This window comes from Canis lupus, chromosome 23 (genome assembly GCF_003254725.2).
Source record: "Canis lupus dingo isolate Sandy chromosome 23, ASM325472v2, whole genome shotgun sequence".
Taxonomy (NCBI): Eukaryota; Metazoa; Chordata; class Mammalia; order Carnivora; family Canidae; genus Canis; species Canis lupus.
This window is the reverse complement of record NC_064265.1, coordinates 50,282,523-50,305,237: the sequence shown is the minus strand read 5'-3', so window position 1 is coordinate 50,305,237 and position 22,715 is coordinate 50,282,523. Positions and strand designations below refer to the sequence as shown.

General features: G+C 41.8%; 1 pseudogene; it reads right to left on the bottom strand.

Annotated features, from left to right (window-relative positions):
- Nucleotides 1-671: 671 nt before the first annotated feature.
- Nucleotides 672-20,961, bottom strand: LOC112652551 (elongation factor 2-like; annotated as a pseudogene).
- Nucleotides 20,962-22,715: the final 1,754 nt, after the last annotated feature.

Below are 22,715 nucleotides of genomic sequence, written 5' to 3'. Positions count from 1 at the left end.
AAATTCACTAGTAGAGTATTCTGGGTCTAGACTTGGGCGCAGATTAGGACTTCAATTTTTAAAATAGATATTAGGAATTTAATTTCTTTAATAGATATGAAGCTAAGCTAAGGTTTTCTACTTGAATTGATGTGTTTCTTAATGAATTTGTTCATTTAATTTGTCAAATATATTGATAAATTTATTATAAACTTTATTATACTCTTAATATTTATAAAACCTGTAGTGATGTCCCTTCTTTAATATATAAAATTGGTGTCTTCTTTCTTCTTGTCTATTGATTTCATTGATCTTTTCAAAGAACTAGGTTTTGGTTTCATTCATTTTCTCTTTTGCCTAGTTTATTTTATTGATTTTTGCTCTTACTACTTTCTTCCTTCTGCTTACTTTGGTTTAAATTCTCTTTTTTTATAGCTTCTTAAGTTGAAAGCTTTGATTCTTGATTTTTTTTCTTTAAGATAAGATTTTTTTATAATTTTTATTTATTTATGATAGTCACAGAGAGAAAGAGAGAGGCAGAGACAAAGGCAGAGGGAGAAGCAGGCTCCATGCACCGGGAGCCCGATGTGGGATTCGATCCCAGGTCTCCAGGATCGCGCCCTGGGCCAAAGGCAGGCGCCAAAGCGCTGCGCCACCCAGGGATCCCAAGATAAGATTTTAAGTTAGAGATCTTCTTAGTACACTTATTACTTCACCCCACAAATTTTGCTATGTTGTGTTTTTGTTTTCATATTCTTTGAGATGTTTTCTAGTTTTCCTGTTATTTTGTTGGTACACAGGTGTAGAATTGTGTAGTGTAATTTCCAAATATTTAGGAATTCTCTGGACATTTTTCTCTTACTGATTTCTAGTTCCTCTGGAGTCAGAGAATATACTCTGAATGATTTCAATTAAGATTTGTTAAATGGCCCAGAATATAGTTTATCTTGCTGATTGCTTTGTGTGCACTTGAAAAGAATGTGTATTTGGCTGTTGTTGGATGGAATAGTCTATAATTGTCAAATAGATCAAGTTGGTGGTGGTTCAAGTATTCTATGTCCTTATTGATTTTCTGTCTATTTGTTCAGTTGATTGTTGAGACAGAAGTATTGAAATATCTGACTGTAATTGTGGATTTGTCCTTTTTTCCTTGCATTTCTATTAGTTCTCACTTCATGTATTTTGAAACTGTTGTTATGTGTGACCAAGGACACTCCATTCTGGCTGGTCAGAACCCGAATGTCTTTTATGCCTATCTGAGCACTGGACATTGGCTAACAGCTCACCAGTCGTTATAGAAGCTCTTACAACATACTAGATACTGTTTTAATCAATCAATATAGGCTAGATTATAAGCAACCCTCAAAGCTCAGTGGCTTATAACTTGTAACAAAGTTTTTTTTTTCCTTGCTCATGCTGTGTGCCCACTGCATGTTGACGGTGACTATTCGAAGTCCTCTTTACTTTTGGACTCAGTGATAGAACAGTTTCTTTTTGGAACATTGCTGGTTGTTATGGCAGAGGGAAAAGAAAACATGACAAACTGTGTACTGGCTTAAGTTTTCTGCCTCAAAGTGTCATATGGCAGCTCCATTCATATTTCATTGATTAATCAAGTCTCCTGGCCAAAGCTGACATTAGTAGGATTGGAGAGTCTAATTCTCCCCCTGGTGGGAGCACCAAATAGTTGTGAATAAAATAGTCTACCATACTGTGTTAAGCATTTAAACACTTTTCTTCTTTAATCTTCATGACAGCCTTCTAGAAATGGTACTATTATTGTCTCCCTTTAGAAGAGGAAATGGAGATTCAAAAAGTAATCTGGTAAAAGTCAAGTAATCAAATGGTAGCGAGTCACCTGATTGGCTCAGTTAGTTAAGTGTCTGACTCTTGATTTTGACTCCGGTCATGATTTCAGTATCTTGAGATGCAGCACTGCATTGAGCTCTACACTTGGTTTGGAGGCTGCTAAAGAGTCTCTCTTTCCTTCTGCTCCTCCCATGCTTGTTTGTGCTTTCTCTCTCTCCTCTCTCTCCCTCTCTTCTCTCTCTCTCTCTCTTTCTCTCTCTCTCACACACACATAAATAAATCTTTAAAAAAATCAAATGATAGCACCTGGATCCAGCTTATCAAACTCCACTGTAATTGTGCTGTCCTGCCATAAGAAAAGGAAGAGGAAGGAAGGAGTGAGGGAGTTTGGGAAAAGAGGAATAGAAGAAGGAAATGAAAGGAGACACAAAATATTTGTAAACTACTTCCTATGGAAATCTTATCTGGTGATCAGAAAGGGGTTGGAGATGAGAATGTAGAAAGGCAGAAAAGAGAGAAACTCCTCTTAACTTAGTTCTTCCCAGTCCATATGTCATCTGTCTACTCCAAACCATATGACCTTATTTCATGTCATCCCAAGAAAGCCCAGCTCCTCTCTCTCCACGTTCCAAAGGCCCCAACCTCATTACCTACATTGAGGTTCCCTGAAATCCCAGACTACATTGATTATTCTGTTTATATGGTACAGGAAAAAAAAAGTTACAACATAAATTTGGCATTGACCAAAGATATTTCTATAATTTAATCATGGCTTGTTGTAAAAATCCCAACCCTTGACAATTTTGTGTTACTGTCTCTGAAAACAGGTATGTTAGTGATTTATATGAATCAAGTTGCCCTTTGAACCAAAGTCTATATCCAAAGCTTTCTGAAGCAATACTATGAGAATTGGAGGTGGTTATAGCTTATTAACACAATGTTAGAATTATATTTAAAAAATAAACTGGAAAATATTAGCATGTATTTAAAATGCTTAAAATCTATATTATATAAAATATATAAAAGTATTAAGTCCTTACTAGTAAATGAATTGGGGAAAGAAACACTTCATTCAAGAGGAGATCACTAGTAAATATATGAAAACTGGTTCAATCTCACTAATTTATAAAAGAAATGCAAATTAAAACAATGAAAACCATTTTACATTTATTAATAGGACATACAACTTTCTAAATGTCACTCCTTGGTCACTTTTTTTTCCCCCAGCAAAATTGTTATAATCTGAAAGTGCTGGCTTTACTTTTTGTTGAGAATCATTTGGTAGCAACATATAGCAAGCTCATATGGGTTTAAGGTCATAGTATTTAAGCCTGTATTTTTCTGAAATGGACTCTCAGCTTGTCCCAGTATTCTAGAAGGGGAATGTAGCCACTTGATATACCTCTGATAGAGAACTGTCTGTCTCTGATGGAAAAGGTGGGAGGCCATGGGTGGAGTCCCTAGAGCCCCTTGGACACTGAGTGAAATAAAAACCTCTTCACATCCGGGCTTTTGCCCTTTATTTAATCCTACCTCATAGAATGTATTCTGAAGAAATAATCCATAAGGAAAAAAAGCTAAATAAATGAAGATTGGCCACAGTATTAATTATTATGGAAAAGATTACAAAATAAATGCCAGCAACTGGGGAATAATTAAAAATATGGTGTAGCTATTAAAATTCAAATTACAAAGACTACATAGCAGCATGGAACATGCTTCTCAAATAGTATTAACTGAAAATGGGAGAATGCACTCATTCCAATTATTCACCAGAATTAGAAGGGAGCAGGGTCAAATGAAAAGTTAGTTTTGCTGAGGTGACAGGATTCTGAGCACAAGTTCTCTCTTATTTAGATTTATTGTGTAATACAGATAGAATATTTATGTAAAAGGAATTCCATTTTTAAAGAAAAGGAGAAATAGGACACTATGACCTTTTTCTACTTGGCTTCTCATTGGAGTCTCCAGGATTCCATTAAAATGCAAAATTCAAAATCATCTTTATTTTTGGTTTATAAATATATTATAAACTTACTCTGAATTTGGAATGGTCATCCACATGGGAGGATTTATGTGTTGATAAATAGCTCTTTTGTTAATCCATTTAGCTCCAAAGACTGGGGAATGTGTACTAATCATATTGTCCGCTTGTTAAATTTTTTAAGTCACAGGGAAATATGTAGTGTGTTTGTAATGTCAGCACCGAAGAAACATATTTCTGCTTTCAACTACAACTACATTTCAGGTGAGGAATCTCTCCATTTAAAATAGTGGGCTTAAAAATAAAAATAAAATAAAATAGTGGGTTTAATTGTTAATCTAAACAAGTACAATAAATACACAATTTTATCTATGTTTCTGGATTTTTGAATACTTTCACAGTGGGTTTTTTTTTTTTTTTGGTCTTTTTGTTTTTTGTCACCATCATGTCAAATATATTATTCCAGTGGCACTAACACAGCTGGAGGTGCTCATTGTGACACTGCATGAAGTTTCCTGCCTTCTAGCAAACATGTGTGGTATCTCTTCTCTAAAGAGAAAGGTCTACTGCTTGTTCCTTCCCCCTTTCTGGGGGAAAATCCACTACGCCATTTACCCAAATAAACCTCTTAATGCATTATTATTATTTTTTCTGACATTTGAGTTTCTGAAATGGAAAAAAATGTGTTGAGTGTTCCATCCCACTTCTCCATTCCCACCAGCCAAATAAGTCCCCCCGGGCATTTCTCTTCCCTCTGAAATCTTGAAATAAATATTGTAAGAAGTGGCATCAAGTATTCACATTGAGTGATGACATTGAGTGGGCCCCAGAACCTGTCAGATGGAGTGTCACTGTCTGAACAGTCTTGAGGTGTCATGGAGAATGTTGCTGTGGTTGATCATCGGCCGGGTGCAGGGGCTATGCTGAGTCCCACCGAGGGTGGTTGGCTACAGGGAAGGCTGCCTACAGTTTATCCAGGAAGTTGTCCAGGGCCAGGATGCCTCCCTTCAGGCCTTTATGCTTGCTTGTTTCTGCCACCAGCTGGCTAGGGTGGCTGGTGTTGTTGAACCAGGATCTGCCAGTGGTCAAAAACACACTGGGGGAAGGTCTGACCACCAGTGCTGGACCTCAGGTCAGTTGTGAAGCCAAAGGACTCATTCATGGGCAGTTAGGCCTTTACAACAAATGGGGTGCCAGTCACCTGGGACTCCTCAAAGATGTGACCCCGTTTCCTGTTCAGGACACTGTAGATGCCACCAACCACTTCTTCTGGACACTAAATCTCCACAAGAGATTTAGATTTAGCCACAATCTCCTGGCTTCATAGGCCAGGCCTGGGCAGTCAGCACACTGGTGTAGAGGCAGTGCTGGGCAGCGGGGATGATCTGGCCACCTCTGAGGTAGATGGTGTCCACATGCAGGGTCACATCAAGGACATCGAAGCACACACCACACATGTTGTCCTCACATAGAGCCCTCTCTTTGGTGGCCCACAGGAAGCCAGCTACCGTGCTATCCTGATCTCACTGAGGTACTGCACACCCTTGGTTATGTCAGTGAGGACGATGGGGCCAGTGCCATCGGGCCTGAAGCACCAGATCACATGGGCCTCAGCCACATCTCACTCACACTTCTCGGCCAGATAGTGGGACTGCTGCTTGAGCTCCTGATGGGTGGCCGTCCTGCCCATTTATATTCTCGGCCAGACTCTCAGGGAAGGGCCATGCCTTCATGTACTGCTGATTGCATTTGTTGGGGTACTTGGGCAGGCACAGCACATTCGACTTCTCACTGACAGTCTTGCAGTAGGAGACTATGGGGTCAGAGTTCTTGACGGGAATGCATGCGTGTTCCTCTTCCTGGTGCTTCAGACAGATCTCCGGGTGTAGCTCCTCAGCCTCTGCAATGGTGTGCTCCCTGACTCCTTGTGATGCACTGCACCATGGGGTCTGACTTGGCCAGCTATTTCAGACCCTCCACTAGCTTGGGAAGGGGAGGCCACCAGATTCTTGGCCTCCACAGTGACCTGAACAGTGGGGCTCAGGCTGAACCTTATGACTTGCACGTGTTGGTGGTGCTAGTCTTCCACCAGGAACTGGTCCACGCCTCCCAGACCCACCATGTTCCCACAAGGCACATCTTTGATGGGCTCCACGTAACGGCCAGTTACCAGGATCATTCTCTGGATGGCCTGCAGGTACAGGTCCACCTTCTTCCTAGGGGTGTAGTTGGACCCCATGATCCTGACCTTCAGGCCAGTGAGCATCAGACCTGAGAACACATGGCCGAAGGTGTAGAACTGACCTTTGTCAGAGGTGGGCACCATTTTGGAAGTGTGCATCATATGGGGGCCTTTGGGGTCACAGCTTATAATGCCCAGACTGCCTCGTTGCCAGGGGCCCCTCGTGCAGGAGATCACAGCAGATGGAGCAGATAGATGGTGATCATTGGCAGCAGAGCATCCCTGGCAGGAAGCCAGCAGCACATCACAGCCTTGAGAGCAGTTTGCCTTCTTGGTCTTGGTCTTCACTGTCTAGCTTTTCAATCAGCCTGCTGTCTGCCCTTTCTTAAAGCTCATGGTTGCGTCAAGCACCTTGAAGCACCTGAGAGATGCTGACAGAACAGCTGTGGTGCCTTCCTGCCATCAGGCCTCGTGCTGACTTGCCAAATCCTTGCCAGGGCCTGGTTCAAAATACCGGTCGCCTCACAGCTTCTTCATCACGTCCAGCAAATTTGGCCACATATGTCTCTACAAACTGCTTCAAGGTGAAGGCCCAACCATGGAGTCCAGACCCAAAGCCACCAGTCCCAAGTACAGGGTGGGTTATGTTGTTGCCCTCGGCGCGACTCTCCCCTTCCCCATGGGTGGAAATGATATTGACACTCCACAATGTTCCGGAAGGCTGGTAAGCTGCTCAGGTTCCAGTTACATCTTGAACAGAGCCCGGTCCACCTTGTTCATCATCAGCACAGGCTTGCTATGATCAGCAATGGCCTGCCACAGCACCATCTTTGTCTGCATGTGTCCACATGCACACACACACACGACACATGGTCCATCACCACAAGGCACCACCGGTGGCATGGAGGGTGGCAGTCACCTCCTAGGAGAAGTCCACATGTCAGGGGGAATTGATGAGGTTGATGAGAAAGCTGCAGCCATCCTTGCTCTGCTTGATAAAGTTCAAGTTGTTCTCTGAGAGCTCATAGAAGAGGGAGATGGCCCTTGACTTGGTGATGCAGCATTCCTGCTCGCCCTTCCAGGCATCTGTGAAGCAGGTATCCCCAGCGCAGGCCGAGGCAGTGATACCAACCTTGCACGCCAGTGAGTCCATCAGCGTAGATCTGCCGTAGTCCACGTGGGCAATGATAGACATGTTTCAGATGCTGGCCTTCTTGTCCATCATGGCCCGGATCCCGTCTGCTGTGAGGTTTGCCAGGTGGTGGGGGGCGGTGGATTCTCTCAGGCAGAGCCACTGAGCGAGTTGTGCCAAGGACGGTGCCAATGATGGCGGAAGAGCTCTCGTAGTGTTTTTATTGTACTTTTCAGATTAACAGCTGGAGCCACTGCATTATATTTAAAAGTGCTTCACCTGAGGAGAGGCTTGGAGGTTGAAGAAAGTCATTTAGTATATTATTTAGATAGTAATAAGGATGCCTGGGTGGCTCAGCGGTTGAGCGGCTGCCTTCGGCCCAGGGCGTGACCCCAGGGTCCCGGGACGAGTCCTACATTGGGCTCCATGCATGGAGCCTGCTTCTCCGTCTGCCTGCGTCTCTGCCTCTCTCTGTGTCTCTCATGAATAAAGAAATAAAATCTTAAAAAAAAAAAAAAGTAAAATAGGGCATCCCGAGTGGCTCAGGGGTTTAGCGCCGCCTTCAGCCCAGGGCGTGATCCTGGAGACCCAGGATCAAGTCCCATGTCAGGGTCCCTGCATGGAGCCTGCTTCTCCCTCTGCTTGTGTCTCTGCCTCTTTCTCTGCATCTCTCTGTGTCTCTCATGGATAAAAAGTAAAATCTTTTTTTTTAAAAAAAAAAAAAAGGTAAAATATTGTTTACAAACAAATGTAGAACACCTGTGTTGTCTTACTTTTAGCTTTAAGTCTCATCAATGGGAAAAAATAGAAAAACCAGCCCAGTCTCCTGAACTAGGGGGATGGAAGAGTGGAGCAAAGGGTAGGAGAGGGAGAAGGAGGAAAAGGAGCTTGAAGTTTTTGTGGCTGTCTTGACTGAAGAAAGGTTTAAACAGAAGCTTTGAAATGAGTGATAGGCTCAGTGATCAATAGGGAGGGGGGTTGAGGGGTAGTGAACAGGGTGGGGAAAGAGAGATATGCCCTCCAACACTTCCGGGAACAGCTTTCCTAGTATTCACACATTGAGGCTGAGGCGGAACTGAGGAAGATAAAGCTCTAGAAACACTCCTCTCTTCTCAGTAGTTCTCCTAGCCTTCAGAGATAACAGAGGAAACTGTGTGTGTGGTGGGGGTGGTTGCAGAGGCAGTGGTATGAGGAAGGAGAGAAAAATCTCAGAAGATAATGAGGCTGTGGAGTGTGGGAGCACAGAGCAGAAAATATTCTGGTGCTTGAGAGAACAGGAAGGCGTGTATATAAATGTGTGTGTGTCTCTTTTTAGATCCTTTCATTCAGGAGGCATCTCCCTGGAGACTGAGGAAATGGTAGGAGTCCCCTGGGGTGCTGTCAGCTGTACTTGCTGAACTTCTGGAGGAGTGAAATACTATGTAAAGGCAATGTCTCCAGCCTGCTCCTGGGGAGAGACAGGCCTGGGAGGAGTGGGGGGTTGAGGGGGACCCTTGACCTAAATAAAAAATAAGTTAAGAGACATTTCCTGATGTCGTTCCCTTCCCACTCTCAACCTCATTGCACTAACATCCTTGTCAAGAAGGAAAACTGCCTTGTCCTGTTGCTCCTTTCAGCTCCAGGACAGCTGGAAGGATATTCCCCACATTCATGCCCTTCCCTTCTTTACTTCAAGCCAAACCCCAAAGCCCCCAGGCTCAAAGAAAGGCCATTCCTGGGACAATGCCAATGAAAAGTCCAGAGTGTGTGATTAGAGGGACTTCAGAAATCATGCTATTAAACACTCTTCTCAATCACCCTTGTGTCCATGCTCCTCTTTGAAGGCCTGCCTACTAGAGGTTTATTTCTGACCAGGGCCACTAGGGCAAAGGAAGTTTGTGGGATTGAAGCAGCACACCAGTATATTTGCAACAGCCTTCTTTGCTACTCTTTTTCATTGCAAATATAAAGTAATCCATTGGCAGTATGGCTTCTGTGGTTCTATTTATATCATTGCTTCTGGGACCATGTTGAAAACAGAAAACCTTGATAAACAAATGTTTGGAACACAGACTCTGAAGAATGGTGACTTACAGGTCTCTAGAAATGCTATCTATGTACTCCAACAAGCATTTCTCATATACCTTATACCAGGGTGGGAAATGCTGTGTCTGTGCTTTCATAAACTGGGCTATTGCTGCTGGTGCTACAGGATGGCTTTAAATTGTATGTTGACAGGGCAGCAAATGCCTCTGAGTCACATCCTGAGAAAATTACCACCATTCTAATTCTCCTTCTGATTACACCAAGGATAAGGTCTTAGTTTGGAACTCAATCTGTAACACTGTTCTAACACTTGCTTATTGCTATTATTATTGTTTTAACAAGTGTAGGCTCAGAGATTTTGGCTGGTTTGGGAGATATAGAGGCCGAATTCCAAACTGGTAACTCTGTGGTTGTATCCAGCCTGCAGATATGATTTGCAGTGTACCATATTAATTCATATGTGTGTGTGTGTGTATTAGACCACTGTACCATAGTCATTCATTATCATTATATATATATATATACACACACACACATATATATGTGTATGTGTGTGTATGTATTCACTCACATGAAATATATATATATGTCTTATACCATATGGCATAATATGTATTACTGGTATATACATGGTATATATGTATTAGACCATGTATAGTTATGTGTATGTATATGTATGTGTGTGTATGTATGTACATACATACACACACATACATATGAACTCCAGAAATTTGGCCTAAAACCTCAGATTTCCAGTTTCTGTGGAATACTCAGAACATCTGGCAATCCTAGGCTCAAATTTCTGTATGCCAACAGCTAGCTCTTTTCTTTAAACAGCTGGGCGCAGACGCTCCAGTTTGCCACAGTCTCCACCACTCCTCACTGTGTTATACAGGACCCATATATTCACTCCCATTACCTTCCCAGCCCCTCTAAGCATTTGTGTCTTAGGCCTATTTTAGGAATCCTATGGCTAAAAATGTAGACCACAGTCAAACTTGAATTTGAAGCTGAGGAATTTTGTCTTCATTCTATAGGAAAGAGAGAGCCATTAATTTTTTAGTAGGGTAGACAAGGCTTAAAAGCAACTCTTTCAAAAATGATTCTTTTATTTGAAGCTAGGAATTAGGAAGGGAGAATGGAAACAGGCTGCTGGTGAAGAGGTAAGCTTAAACTTCATTCCCCAAGAAATGGGAGCTGGGGCCTAGGCTCTGATATGAGTGGGTCTGGCCCATGTGGCCTCTAGACATTCAGTTAAGAGCAGGACTGAAAGCCTTGGGCAGTGCAGGGACAAGCAAAAAGCCAAACTGGCACAGGAAATGCGTGGTCATCAGTGAGTTGACGCTTGCTGGAACAGAGCCTACAGGGACTTTTTGATGCGGAGATGGGGTAGGGGGGTGGCTCAGATAAGGGCCTACAAGCAGGAAGGGAACATCAAACAGGTCAGGGTACTTCTGGCCAGGCAGGCAATGGTCATACGAGGGTGGTGGTTGTGGGGATGGAAATAATTAGAGTTAAGAGCCATTTAGAAGGAAGATCCAGTAATATTGGTGAAAGAGGAAAGAAGGTCTGAAGGAGGAATAAAAAATGATTCTAAGACTTCTAACTTAGGAGCCAAGGAAATAGTGGTACTATTAGCACATAGAAAGGTGAGGAGGAGGAAGAAATTTTTAAGTATATGAAATATGAGGTGCCATTAGGATACCCACTAGGCACTGGAAGGACTGAGTTTACAGAGGTCTAGGCTGAAAATAATATTAGGTCATCATCTGCACAAAGATAAGAGATGAAGAGAGAGGGAAAGGAAAAAAAGGAGAGTAAGGAGTAAATCTTGGAGCAAATTTAAATTTTGGGAGTCCATGGAAGTATTGTAAATGATGTGAGATGGAAGAAGAGAAATATTTAGTTCCATGCCAGTCAAGGGGCAAGGCCCCTTGTTTTGTTAAGTTTTAAATTTTGTTAAGTTAAAACCTTCAAAGACCAAAGCAAATGAGAACCAAGAAACAGAAACAGAGCTAAAGGAAAGTGTTTTCTAGAGAGAAGATATCTACATTCATTCATTCAGCAAGTATTTATTGAGAACCTGGCTTTTTTTCCAGGCCCTGAACAAATAGAGGCAGGCAAAACTGAGACCCTGTCCTGATGGAGCTTACATTTTCTGGGAGAAGACACACATCACACAAAGATTGATTGTAGTCCACAGTGCTACCAAGAGAAACACAGCAAGGTAAGTTAATAGATCATGACATGGTGGTCCAAAAAGGCTTCTCTGAAGAGGTGGCATTAACAGAATCCTAAAGTGAGCAGTGGGCCATAAAAATAGGGAGAATATTCCAGGTAGAGGGAACGCAAGGGCCAGGCCTGAACCTGGCACATGCTTGGTGGGTATGAGAATAGCAAGGAGGCCAGAGTAGCTGCAGAACAAGGGAAAGGGGGGAGCCAGGGGCTGGGTCATGAAGGACCATATAGGCTGGTTGGAGGGTTGAAATGAGATAATCATATGGTGTTACTTCACTCTGGAAAGGACCACTGTGGATATCTATCTGGCTGTGGCTTGAAGAGTGGGGCCAGGAAAGGTACAAGAGCATAAGCAGACAGTGAGGAGGTCCTTACAGTGGCTGAAGTGGGAGATGGTGATTTGGAGCAGGAGGAGTATAGAGGGAAGCAGCAAGATGGATGTTGGAGGGATGGAGCCATTCAAGCAGGAGACCTCACAGGTGCTGTGAAAAGCAGGGAGGAATAGAAATGAGAGCATAGCGGGAGGAGGAAGGAAACTGTTACATGAAAGAATAAAATCATTCATACTCGGGGCTGTGTAGAAGTTCTAAGGCACAAGGAAGGCAGGCTACTCTGGCCTTCAACTCAACCACTTTTGTTTTTTCTTATGGATCCCAGTGGAACAGCTATGGATATTAGAAGAAAGTGAATTTGTCAGTTTTGAAAGATCAACTTGGGAAGAAAACTTGATTTTGTCTTTCCAGTGTATGACAGGAAAATGTTGACCTCTCCAGACCTCAAGGGTATGTCTAAAACAGAGAGCTTTTTACCTCAGAAAAAGTGGAGTCTTAAGAATAATACCTCGAGACCTCTCCTCCTTAGCCTGACTCCATGGTTTCCTGGACTCTGTGTACCAGCATGTGGTGGCCTCTGTGGCCTCTGTGGCCTATCTGAGGGCCAGCAGCCTCTTGTCTTCTCCATACTACGTAGCTTGGTCCGTCTGGCTCTCCAGTCTGCACACTGGCACTAAGTCAATATTCTCGAAGTACTCATCTCTGGCCTTTTCTCAAAAACCTTCAGGGGCCCTTATTGTTTAGAAAATTGAAGTAAGTGCCTTTTCCTAATGGCCCCAGCCTGAATCCGTGTCCTCTTGGTTTTCTACTCATTCCAGGTTGCAGACAAAATGGCACTGCTTGCTGTTCTCCAAACACGTACCACCTTTTCCTACCTCTGTGCCTTTGTGCCTCCTCTTCCCCAAGTATTGTTCCCATCCTTCTCTGCCTCTAGGAAATGTAGTTCCCATTCAAGACCCATCTCTAATAAATTTTCTCCATCAAGTCTTTGGAATATGACCATTCTCCTTAAAATCTTTTCATGACCCACTATTCTTGTGGAGCTTGCCAGATTCTTTGTATATTGGGATTACCTGTGTGCTTATCTTAGTAGTCCCTACTCCTTCCCCACATTAGATTGGGGCTTTAAGGAGAAACCTCCTTTTTCCTCTCGTTTATAACATCTGAGGTCAGTAGCACAAGGGCTTGAACATAACAAGCAGTCAACAAATACTGAATTAGATTGTTCTTCACATGAGACAAACAAGAATTCTGAAATCAGAATGTGGGAAAAACAACTTGGAAACAAGTATGCACAAATGTTGGAATATTCTGCAAAGAAAAGCAGATAGATAGCCAGTTAGATGGGCATGGGCATGGTGGGCAGCCAATCTCATGGGCCTACCAGTGAAGAAGGCATAGGCCTAGAGCCAGGATTACAAGGCCACCCTCCCACATGTGGCCCTGCTATCTAAACTAGACACCCCAAAGGTCCCCAAGACTGTAGAAATTATGGGTGCTGCTCTCACCTGAGGCAGTTGCTCTCCTGCTTATAAGCTCTCCCAGGTAGCTCAGGAAAGTCCCTTACCAGTCATGTAATAGCTGCTTGAGCAGAACAGCTGACCCCCTCCACTCTCTTAATTTGTGTGCCTACTCCTAGCTATAAAGATCTTGGTTCACCTCAGACCAGTTCAGATTTCCTCCTCATTATTGCAGATATTATGGTTCTCTTTAACTGTTTATCACCATGAAATTACCCCCAAACTGTGACCTGTACCTAGCTGTCAACGTAAGTTGGCACAGTAGACTCCTAATCCCCCAACAGCCATTTCACTGCTAGAACATGAAAGGACTACTGCCATTACTTAACTCAGCTGTCCCCCAACTAGGCTGCAAAGCAGAACCAGCTGTATAAGTTTCCTGGGTGGTTCTCCCACAGCCTTGGGAATGTTGTACTCTCTGCCCTCATAACTGAGGACTCTGAGGTCAGAGCACTTGGCCATCTGATCCAAGGTCATGCTGCTGGTGCTGACAACACTTCCTTAACACTTCACAAGGTACCTGATTTCATATGATCCTCCAATAACCCACAAGGGTGGTGTTATTACAGGATCATCCCCAGTTTACAGAGGAAGGAAAGAAGCTGCAGAGCAAGCGATTTATCCAAGGTCTCATTGTTAATGAACAGACTGAACTTGCACCCAGATTTCTTGAGCCCCAGACCTGCCATCTTTTTACTGCAAAATAAGGGTCCTGAGCACAGGCGAGGGGTTGTTGGGACTGGGTGGAAAGGACAATCCAGATTCCATATAGTTGGGCTCCCTATTTCTTGCGGTCATCTCAAAGAAGTGGGTATTATGCAAAGCTATGCATAGACTCATTGCAAACAAGCTTTATGAGGTTTATAAAGATCAATTTAGCTTCTTAAACAGATTTAACTATGAAAGTGTTCAAATATACAAAATTAGAAAAAATAGCATAATTAATCCCTATTTACCCCATATCATGATTCAATAATAATCCCAGTTTTGCCACATTTCATCTAGCCTTTTGTATCACTTCTTTTTTTTTCTTTGAAGTTCTTATATTTAAATATTCTTAAAGCAAATCCCAGACATTATGTCATTTCTTCTCTTCATACTTCAGGATGCATCTCATAAAAACACCCAACCTTTGTATTTGAAGGAGTGTGACTTTGGGGGCAGAGTCACCTGGGACTTCCTGTACCAGGACCATGGATTCCAGTGAGCACCGCAGATCTGTCCAAGTGCGCTGGCAGGTCTGTGTTGCACTCTGGCACCAGGTGTGGGTTCTTAGTCATTCTGGCTGGCAAACACATTTTGGACTCCATCCAAACTTTCTGACACATTCAGGTGTTGATTTAATCCAGGTCCAGTTTGCCAGTTGCTGCTGAGTGCCTCCTTACCTGCCTGAAGACTGTCAGAAAAGGAAGTAGGGAAACAGCCTTAAGACAACAATTACTCAGTTCTCAGTTCACAGGTAGGACCATAACCCATCCCTGCAATAAGGTACAGGTCATAGAGTCCTACTGCCCTAAATCTGAGACAGTCACAGAGCAAAAAGGAGTCAGTTGGAGTGGTCTAGCACACATCAGACCGGAAAGAGTAGTCATTATTTTTAACAACAAATTGTTAAATATTTTCCGAACTGATACTAGAGCACCCACAAGCCACACTAAGCTGAGAAGGGCTCTAATATCACCTCCGCAGCAAGGGGTAGGGTATGACAAGAGGGCCCTTTTATAGGTCCCTTGGCTGAGGTTGTCCTCCTGCTACTGGCCACCAGCTGTCTCCATCAGTGCTACACCTATGAAAGCAAAAGTCAGAGTCCTGAAATGTGGAGTGGAACTGGTCCATCTAAAGCTCTAGTCCTAGCCGTGGGTGTTGCCTCAACCTGCAGACTCCCCTTTGTCTGCCTGGCCAGCCCCCCTACTTCCCTGCCAACCCGAACAAGGCATTCTGAGGAAGCTCCAGAATGTCAGCCCACTGAGATTCTTCACCGTTCATTCTGCTGACGCACCACCCAACACAGGCTGGACACAGGAACCACAACTTTGGGTTGAGTTACCCACACTTCTATTTCTGGGAGACCGCTGCATATGTTTGTCCTAAAACGCTTTGGGAAGCAGGAATAGCCAAGCTCGACACATTTTTACAAACACCTACTAGTTTCCACTTTTAATTCGAGTAACAGCTACTTGACTCCTTAGTAGTTGCACGAGGATCCTAGTCCTCGGTTCTGCCGCCACCGTGCTAGCTGACACCCATTGACTCACCTAATTAAATTCTTTTCTCACAGGATCACATTCCGGTTTTCATGTGGGTGAACAGGGACTGAGACAATCAGCGTGGTAGTTATTTTTTAACTCAGAGGGATATTGATGTCATCTGATACCAAGATGCGTACCCCAAATTGAGATCACGCTGCATGTGGCATCATTTCTAGATAAATTTGTTTGGCTTTAGGACACTTGGAACAACCACTGAAAAACTTAATATTTTAATTGATCTAACCGGTTGTTTTGTGTAAGATTATTTGACAGGTACCAGCTGTTAAATTTTATCTGAATCAGAGTGGAGGCTAGATGAGGCTAGATGAGGTGCCTAGGGCACAGTTTAAGGAGGCATTTACTCTCAGAGTCATGCAACTATCTTTTTTATTTTTTTAAAGATTTTAAACTATTCATGAGAGACACAGAGAGAGAGGCAGAGACATAGGCAAAGGGAGAAGCAGGCTCCCTGCGGGGAGCCTGATGTGGGACTCGATCCCAGGACTCCGGGATCACTACCTGAGCCAAAGGCAGATGCTGAACCACTGAGCCACCCAAGTGCCCTGGAAAACACTTTAAATCAGATTTTTCCACCAATGGCTTCCAACCTGGTGGTGGATTAAAAATATCTGGAGAGCGCTTTATTTTTTAATTGACTTTTTTTAAAAGATTTTATTTATTTATTCATGAGAGACACAAAGAGAGACAGAGAGAGGGAGAGACACAGGCAGAGGGAGAAGCAGGCTCCATGCGGGGAGCCTGATGTGGAACTGGGTCCCGGGTCTCCAGGATCGGGACCTGGCCTGAAGGCAGGTGCTAAACCGCTGAGCCATCCAGGCTGCCCCTGGAGAGCATTTTTTAAAGGCACAGTTTCCCTGGGTCCCACGGTAGATGTTCTGTTGTAGTTTATCAGTGGGGTCCAGGCATTCCTATTGTCAAAGCTATGAAGATGATTCTAATGTTCCCAGGGCTGGGAACCACTGTTTAGGCCAATCATGATGCCTAATCTGGGACTGTTATTGAGGGTCTATTAGCAAGGAGAAGGAGGTGAGGGTAAGAGGGTGAGTTCAGATAGTGATTCCCAAACTTGTCTACAATTTTGAATTACTTGGGAATCTTCTAAAAATTCCAAAGTTCAGGATATACTTCAGTTAAATCATATCTGTTGGGGTGGGACACCAGCATGAATAGACGCTGAAGTGCCTCAGGTGATTCCAAATGCAGACAATTCTGGGAATCCCATGGTTAAGAGAAGATTGCCATGAAGGTGATTGCAGTTGAACACTAAAAGGAGGATATGAAGGGAGGTTATGCAGATTAGAGGAGAGAAACCTGGAGACTTATTTAATTATCGTTTCCAAGTGTGTGAGAAAATTTCACGAAGAATGCTGTTGTCCATCTGAATTGAAGACTAGCAAGGAGGAAATGGGATTAACTTGGCCAGAGCTCTTGGGTTCAGTGCAAAGAAGTATTTTCTAGCTGCAAATTGTTACAATGAAATGTAGTGCAATGAGAACAGGGTTGTGCAATCTTGTCATTTAAGAACTGTAAAAATAGTATAGATTCTCATCTACTTACAGTGTTTTGTTTTTTTTTTTTTTTTTTTTTTTTTTTTTTTTTTTTTTTTTTTTTTTTACTTACAGTGTTTTAATGTCATTCTATCTGAAGGTGAAGAGGTGGATGAAATGACCTATCTAGATTTCTTCTTTGAAAATTTTCTATTTTATTCTTCTTCTCCTCATTTCACATCTCAACTTAAAAGACAGACCTTGCATTAACAATTCAAAGAAAATATGACCTTTGCCCGATATCTGCTTGAATGGATAAAATATCTGACAGCTAGTAATAGTTTGAGATGCCAACTAGCTCAAAACTGTTTGGATTTCTAAAAGGCTATTTTGAGCTTCTAAATGACAAGCATACTGCCAAATAGAGAGGGCCCTCCGAATTTGAATTGAATAGGTTCTTGTGTTCGAAATGTAAATGTTGTGCTCAAGGATGATTCACCATCAGGGCTGAGTCCCGCTACACACACACACACACACACACACACACACAACCAGAATAGCTATTTTCATGCCACACAGAAATAATGCATGTGTTTAAATATAGCCACAATTAAAATGTGTTCTCCTCTGTACATAAAAATGTCACTGGGCTATTGTCAGAAGAACATGCCCTCTGAATTGTCTTTTGCAGCGCTGGCATTAGATTTACCCTGATCATACCTAACCTTAATACCAGGAACATGTACCAGTCCAACTGCTGGCATTTGAGTTCAGAGAAAGGCCATTGATGGAATAAATCCATACTCAATGGATCTTAGGTTGAAGATCCTCAAAATTTAGGAGTGTTGTTCCCAAACATTGCTACACATTAGAATCACAATGGGAGCTTTTAAATACCTGATGCCCAGGTTCCATTCTACACCAATTAAATCAGAATGATTGGACAAGGAAGCCAGGCATCAGTAGTTTTTAAGACCCCTACGTGATTCCCTTGTGCAGCAAAGTTTAAGAGCCATTGCCTTAGTCACCTTCATTATGGAATCTAAAATCTGTTACAGAGAGAATTTCTCTAAGGTCTTTTGTCGAAATAGGACAAAATAGGAGTAGTAAATAGTAGTAGAAATAGGAATTAGGTAAATTTTCTTCCTTCCTGGGTGTGATGGAGATTAATTGTCCCAAACATTCACCCCTCTTAATTCCTCCATCATAAGAGAACCTCTAATAGTTCATTGACTACATAGCCACTCAGAATCTAAGACTACTTTTCCCAGCCTCCCTTGCATCAGGGTGTGGCCTTATGTCTCAAGTCTGGCCAGTGAAATTAAGTGGAAGTGATCTATGCATATTCCTGGACAGTCCTTAAAGGAAAGGTGTGTATTTTTTTCCCTTCCACCTCTTGCTTGTCAGAATGCAGGTATAATAGTTGAAGCTCCAGAAGCCAATTGGACAGTGAAATGATTTTGGAAAAAATTGAAGCCATACGAAACAAAGGTCGAAGGAGCCTGGTTCCCAATCCACAGAGGTTGATATTGACCCTAGAGTGACCAACTATCTCTGGGCTTCTTAACAGGTAAGAAAAATAAACTTCTGTCTTGTTTATGGCACCATTTCTGTTAATTGCAGTTGAATTTAATTCAAACAGACTCAGTGGTTCTCCAAGTTTGGTAAATGTCAGACACACTTACGAAGCATATCGAAGTAGGTGATTCTGGTACTAAATTTGAGAATAACTATAGATACCCTGGGAGCTAGAGACGATGCATGGTGAGGGTAAAACTTTGAAAGTAATGATTGATTAGACTCATTTTGGAAAAGGAAATCTACTAGATAAAATATTTAGCAGTACAGTGTGGTGGTTAAAGACTTCAGCAGGAGACAGCCCTATACTTAAATCCTGGATTTGCCATCCACCAGCCACTAGTAACTTAACTTCTTTTAGCTGGTCTCCTCGTTTATAAAATAGGCCAGTAACAGTAGCTGGTGGTGGTGGTATGATCAAAGTTAGGGAGGAAATCTAAGACAATGCTTAGTATAGTAACTGCCACATAGTAAAAGCTCAGTTAAGTCTTGACCTGAAAAAAAAATGATGGTAGAGTTTATTATCTGGCTTTGAATTTCCATTTTAGCTCCTGACTATTTAGTTCTACTCTGTACATTGTGTAGGCCACTAACCCCATATATCAACACTTCACTCTTAGGATGACTATAATTTTAAAAAGATAATAAGAAATATTGGCTAGAATGTGGAGAAATTGGAACCTGTAACATTGCCGATAGTGTTATAAAATGTTGTAACCACTTTGGAAAATAGTTTAGCAGTTCCTCATAATGTTAAACATAGAGCTGTCATATGACCCAGCAATTCTCCTAGGTGGGTAGCAAGAGAAATGAAACCTATGTCTACACAAAAATTTGTACACAAGTGTTCATAGTATTATTATTCATAGTAGTCACAAAATGGAAAAAAACAAATGTTCATCCACTGATGAATAGGTAAACAAATATTCGATACAATGAGATCTTATTTGGCAATGAAAAGGAAGTAAGTATTGATACATGCTGTAACATGGATGAACTTTGAAAACAGTATTAAAGTGAAAGAAGCCAGTCATCAAAAAACAACATGCCCAGAGTAGACAAATCCCAGAGATAGAAGTTAGATTAGTAGCTGCCTTGGGCTGGGGGTGGGGGAATGGGAATGACCACTATTATGTACAAGGTTTCCTTTTGGAGTGATAAAATGTTCTAAAATTATATAGTGGTGATGATTGCACAACTCTGAATATGCAAAAAAAACATTGATTGTACACTTTAAATGGTTGAATATTATGGAATATGAATTAAAAACAAAACATGATGCACTCCCTCCCACCCTCCCAAACATTTAAGAAACTAACTTTGCAGGAAAATAGAGAAAATATAAAAGGCAACATCATTTAATGGAAGGAACATTGGCTAAGAGACAACACCTAGACATCTAGTCCTGCATTTGCTGCTTACTACTAACAGCAGGGCCAAGCTCAAGTCTCTTTATTTCTATCTTCGGTCTCTTCATTTATTAAAAAATAAGGTTTCCATTTCTAGTATTTGGTGGCAATGATGTTTTTCCTCTTGGCCGGATAGAGCAGCTGTTGCATCAGATTCTCAAGGGGATTCATGATCCAACACATGTAAGAGCTGCTACTTCTGACTTCATTCAGCCCTGTACTCTCCTTAAGGGAGAAAGTCTGATGAAATACCTACAGGAGATCCCCAGGTTGCCAGGCCAATGAAACTTCCCTTTCTCAGCAGGAACTACATAGTATATTCCCCAAGGAATCCTGCAAAGATCGGGCATCATGTTCCAACTCAATTTTGATTGAAGCATTTGGTTCAGGCATTTTCCTTCCCTTGCAGGCCAAGAAGAGTGTGAGGGAGAGAATTAAAGCACTCTTCAAGATACCTCTGCTCAAAATTATTTTCCTTATACTATATCAAGAACAAAACAAAACAAGCCTTACCAAGTACAGACTCATCTCAAAAATAATAACATTAATATGGAAGAGGACTCAACATCCGTTTCAATATTCTAGTCTCACTGATGTGGGAATCAATGACTGGAGGTTTATATGACTTGCTCACAAAACCATTATCTATAGAACTAAGACTAGAATGATTATAGATTCCAATTCTGATGCCTTTTTCTTTGACCTTGTGTAATACATCTTCTCAGTTGAATTTCACAGAGTGAGTGAGGGAAGATTAAGCCTTATATACACCTTAGTTTCATTTAACAATCATAATGATTAAATTACAAGTGAATGCTGAAGGAATTAAATCTCAGCATTTATATGAAAGTATTACATCAATGAAATATAAGGCCAGTGTTTCCAAAGTCTTGTTGAAAAGTTGGTATGCTTCCTACCTCAGAACTTGGCCGTCTTCCCTTCTCTAGGCTCACTTTGTTAGTGATCCCATACGGTCTCACTACTTTATGTACTCCTTTCCCTTCTTCATAACTCATATCCGATCCATCAGGAAATCCTGTTGTCTTGACCTTCAAAATATGTCAAGAGGGATCCCTGGGTGGCGCAGCGGTTTGGCGCCTGCCTTTGGCCCAGGGCGCGATCCTGGAGACCCGGGATCGAATCCCACATCGGGCTCTCGGTGCATGGAGCCTGCTTCTCCCTCTGCCTGTGTCTCTGCCTCTCTCTCTCTCTGTGTGACTATCATAAATAAATAAAAATTAAAAAAAAATTTTAAAAAAAAAAAAAAAAAATAAAATAAAAATAAAAAAATAAAAAAAAATAAAAAAAAAAAAAAAAAACAAAAAAAAAAAAAAAAAAAACAAAATATGTCAAGAATCCAACCCCTTCTCCATTTTCATTGCTGCCATACTGATCCAAGCCACCTTTCTTCCCTGGATTACTGCCACTGCCTCCTAACCATTCCCTTACTTCTGCTTGCTCACTTAAATCTGATCTCAATATACGAGGCAAAGCAATGCTTTGTAAGAATGAAATCTTGTTATTTGTGACAATGTAAATGGACCTAAAGTGAAATAAGCCAAAGAGAAAGACAAATATCCTATGATTTCACTTAAACATGGAATCTAAAAAACAAAACAGAAACAGACTCTTAAATACAGAGAACAATCTGGTGTGGGAGGCGATGGGTGAAATAGGTGAAGATGGTTAATAAGGGGTATGAACCTCCAGTCATAAATAAGTGTCACACAGAGGTGAAAAGTACAACGTAAGGAATATAGTCAACAATATTGTAATTATGTTGTATGGTGACAGATGTTAACTACATTTATTGTGATGGGGATTATGTAATGTATAGAATTATTGAATCACTATATTGTACACCTGAAAGTAATATAGCATATATCCACTAAACTTCAATTTAAAAAAAAATAATAATAAATCAAAGCAATTGGAATTTCTAGACCTGGCAAATGCTAAATGCTTAGTCATCATCTTGAAAGTTAATTTTTGGGGGATCCCTGGGTGGCTCGGTGGTTTAGCGCCGCCTTCAGCCCAGGGCGTGATCCTGGAGACCGGGGATCAAGTCCCACATTGGGCTCCCTGTGTGGAGCCTGCTTCTCCCTCTGCCTGTGTCTCTGCCTCTCTCTCTCTCTCTCTCTCTGTGTCTCATGAATAAATAAATAAATAAAATCTTCCCCAAAAAAGTGAATTTTTAAAAAAAGAATAAATGAATAAATACTATTCATCCAGTATTTAGCATGTGGCAGGCTCTTTTTCACATTCTCTTGACAATCCCACTAGATAGGTGCTACTATTATTTCCATTTTACAGATGAGAGAACCAAATTTAAATATGTTGCCCGTGATCACATAGCTCAGAAATATCCACATGGAATTAAATACGGGTATGTCTGATTCCAAAGGCTGTGATCCTTCCATTCTGCTGGTTGCAAGTGACATCGATTAACCAACCAGTTTCTCTGGCATGGCTGAGGGAAACAGGAGAAAAAAATTGCATGAATTTGAAATTAATGCACAGCTCTAATAAGTACTTGCTGTGGAACCAGGAGTTTCCATTTTCTCATCTGTAAAATGAGTCTCAGAGAGCCTACTTTGAAGGATAGATACGAGATGTAAAAAAGATAGTGTTTAAGAAAGAGGCTTTAATAATAAGCATTTAATAAATATTCCCCTCAAAGGATTTGAAAGGGTTTATAATTAAACACACATTCATAAATAGAATTTGGAGGAGCATGTGAGCCAGTTGCTATGGGGAAGCCAGTGGCAGG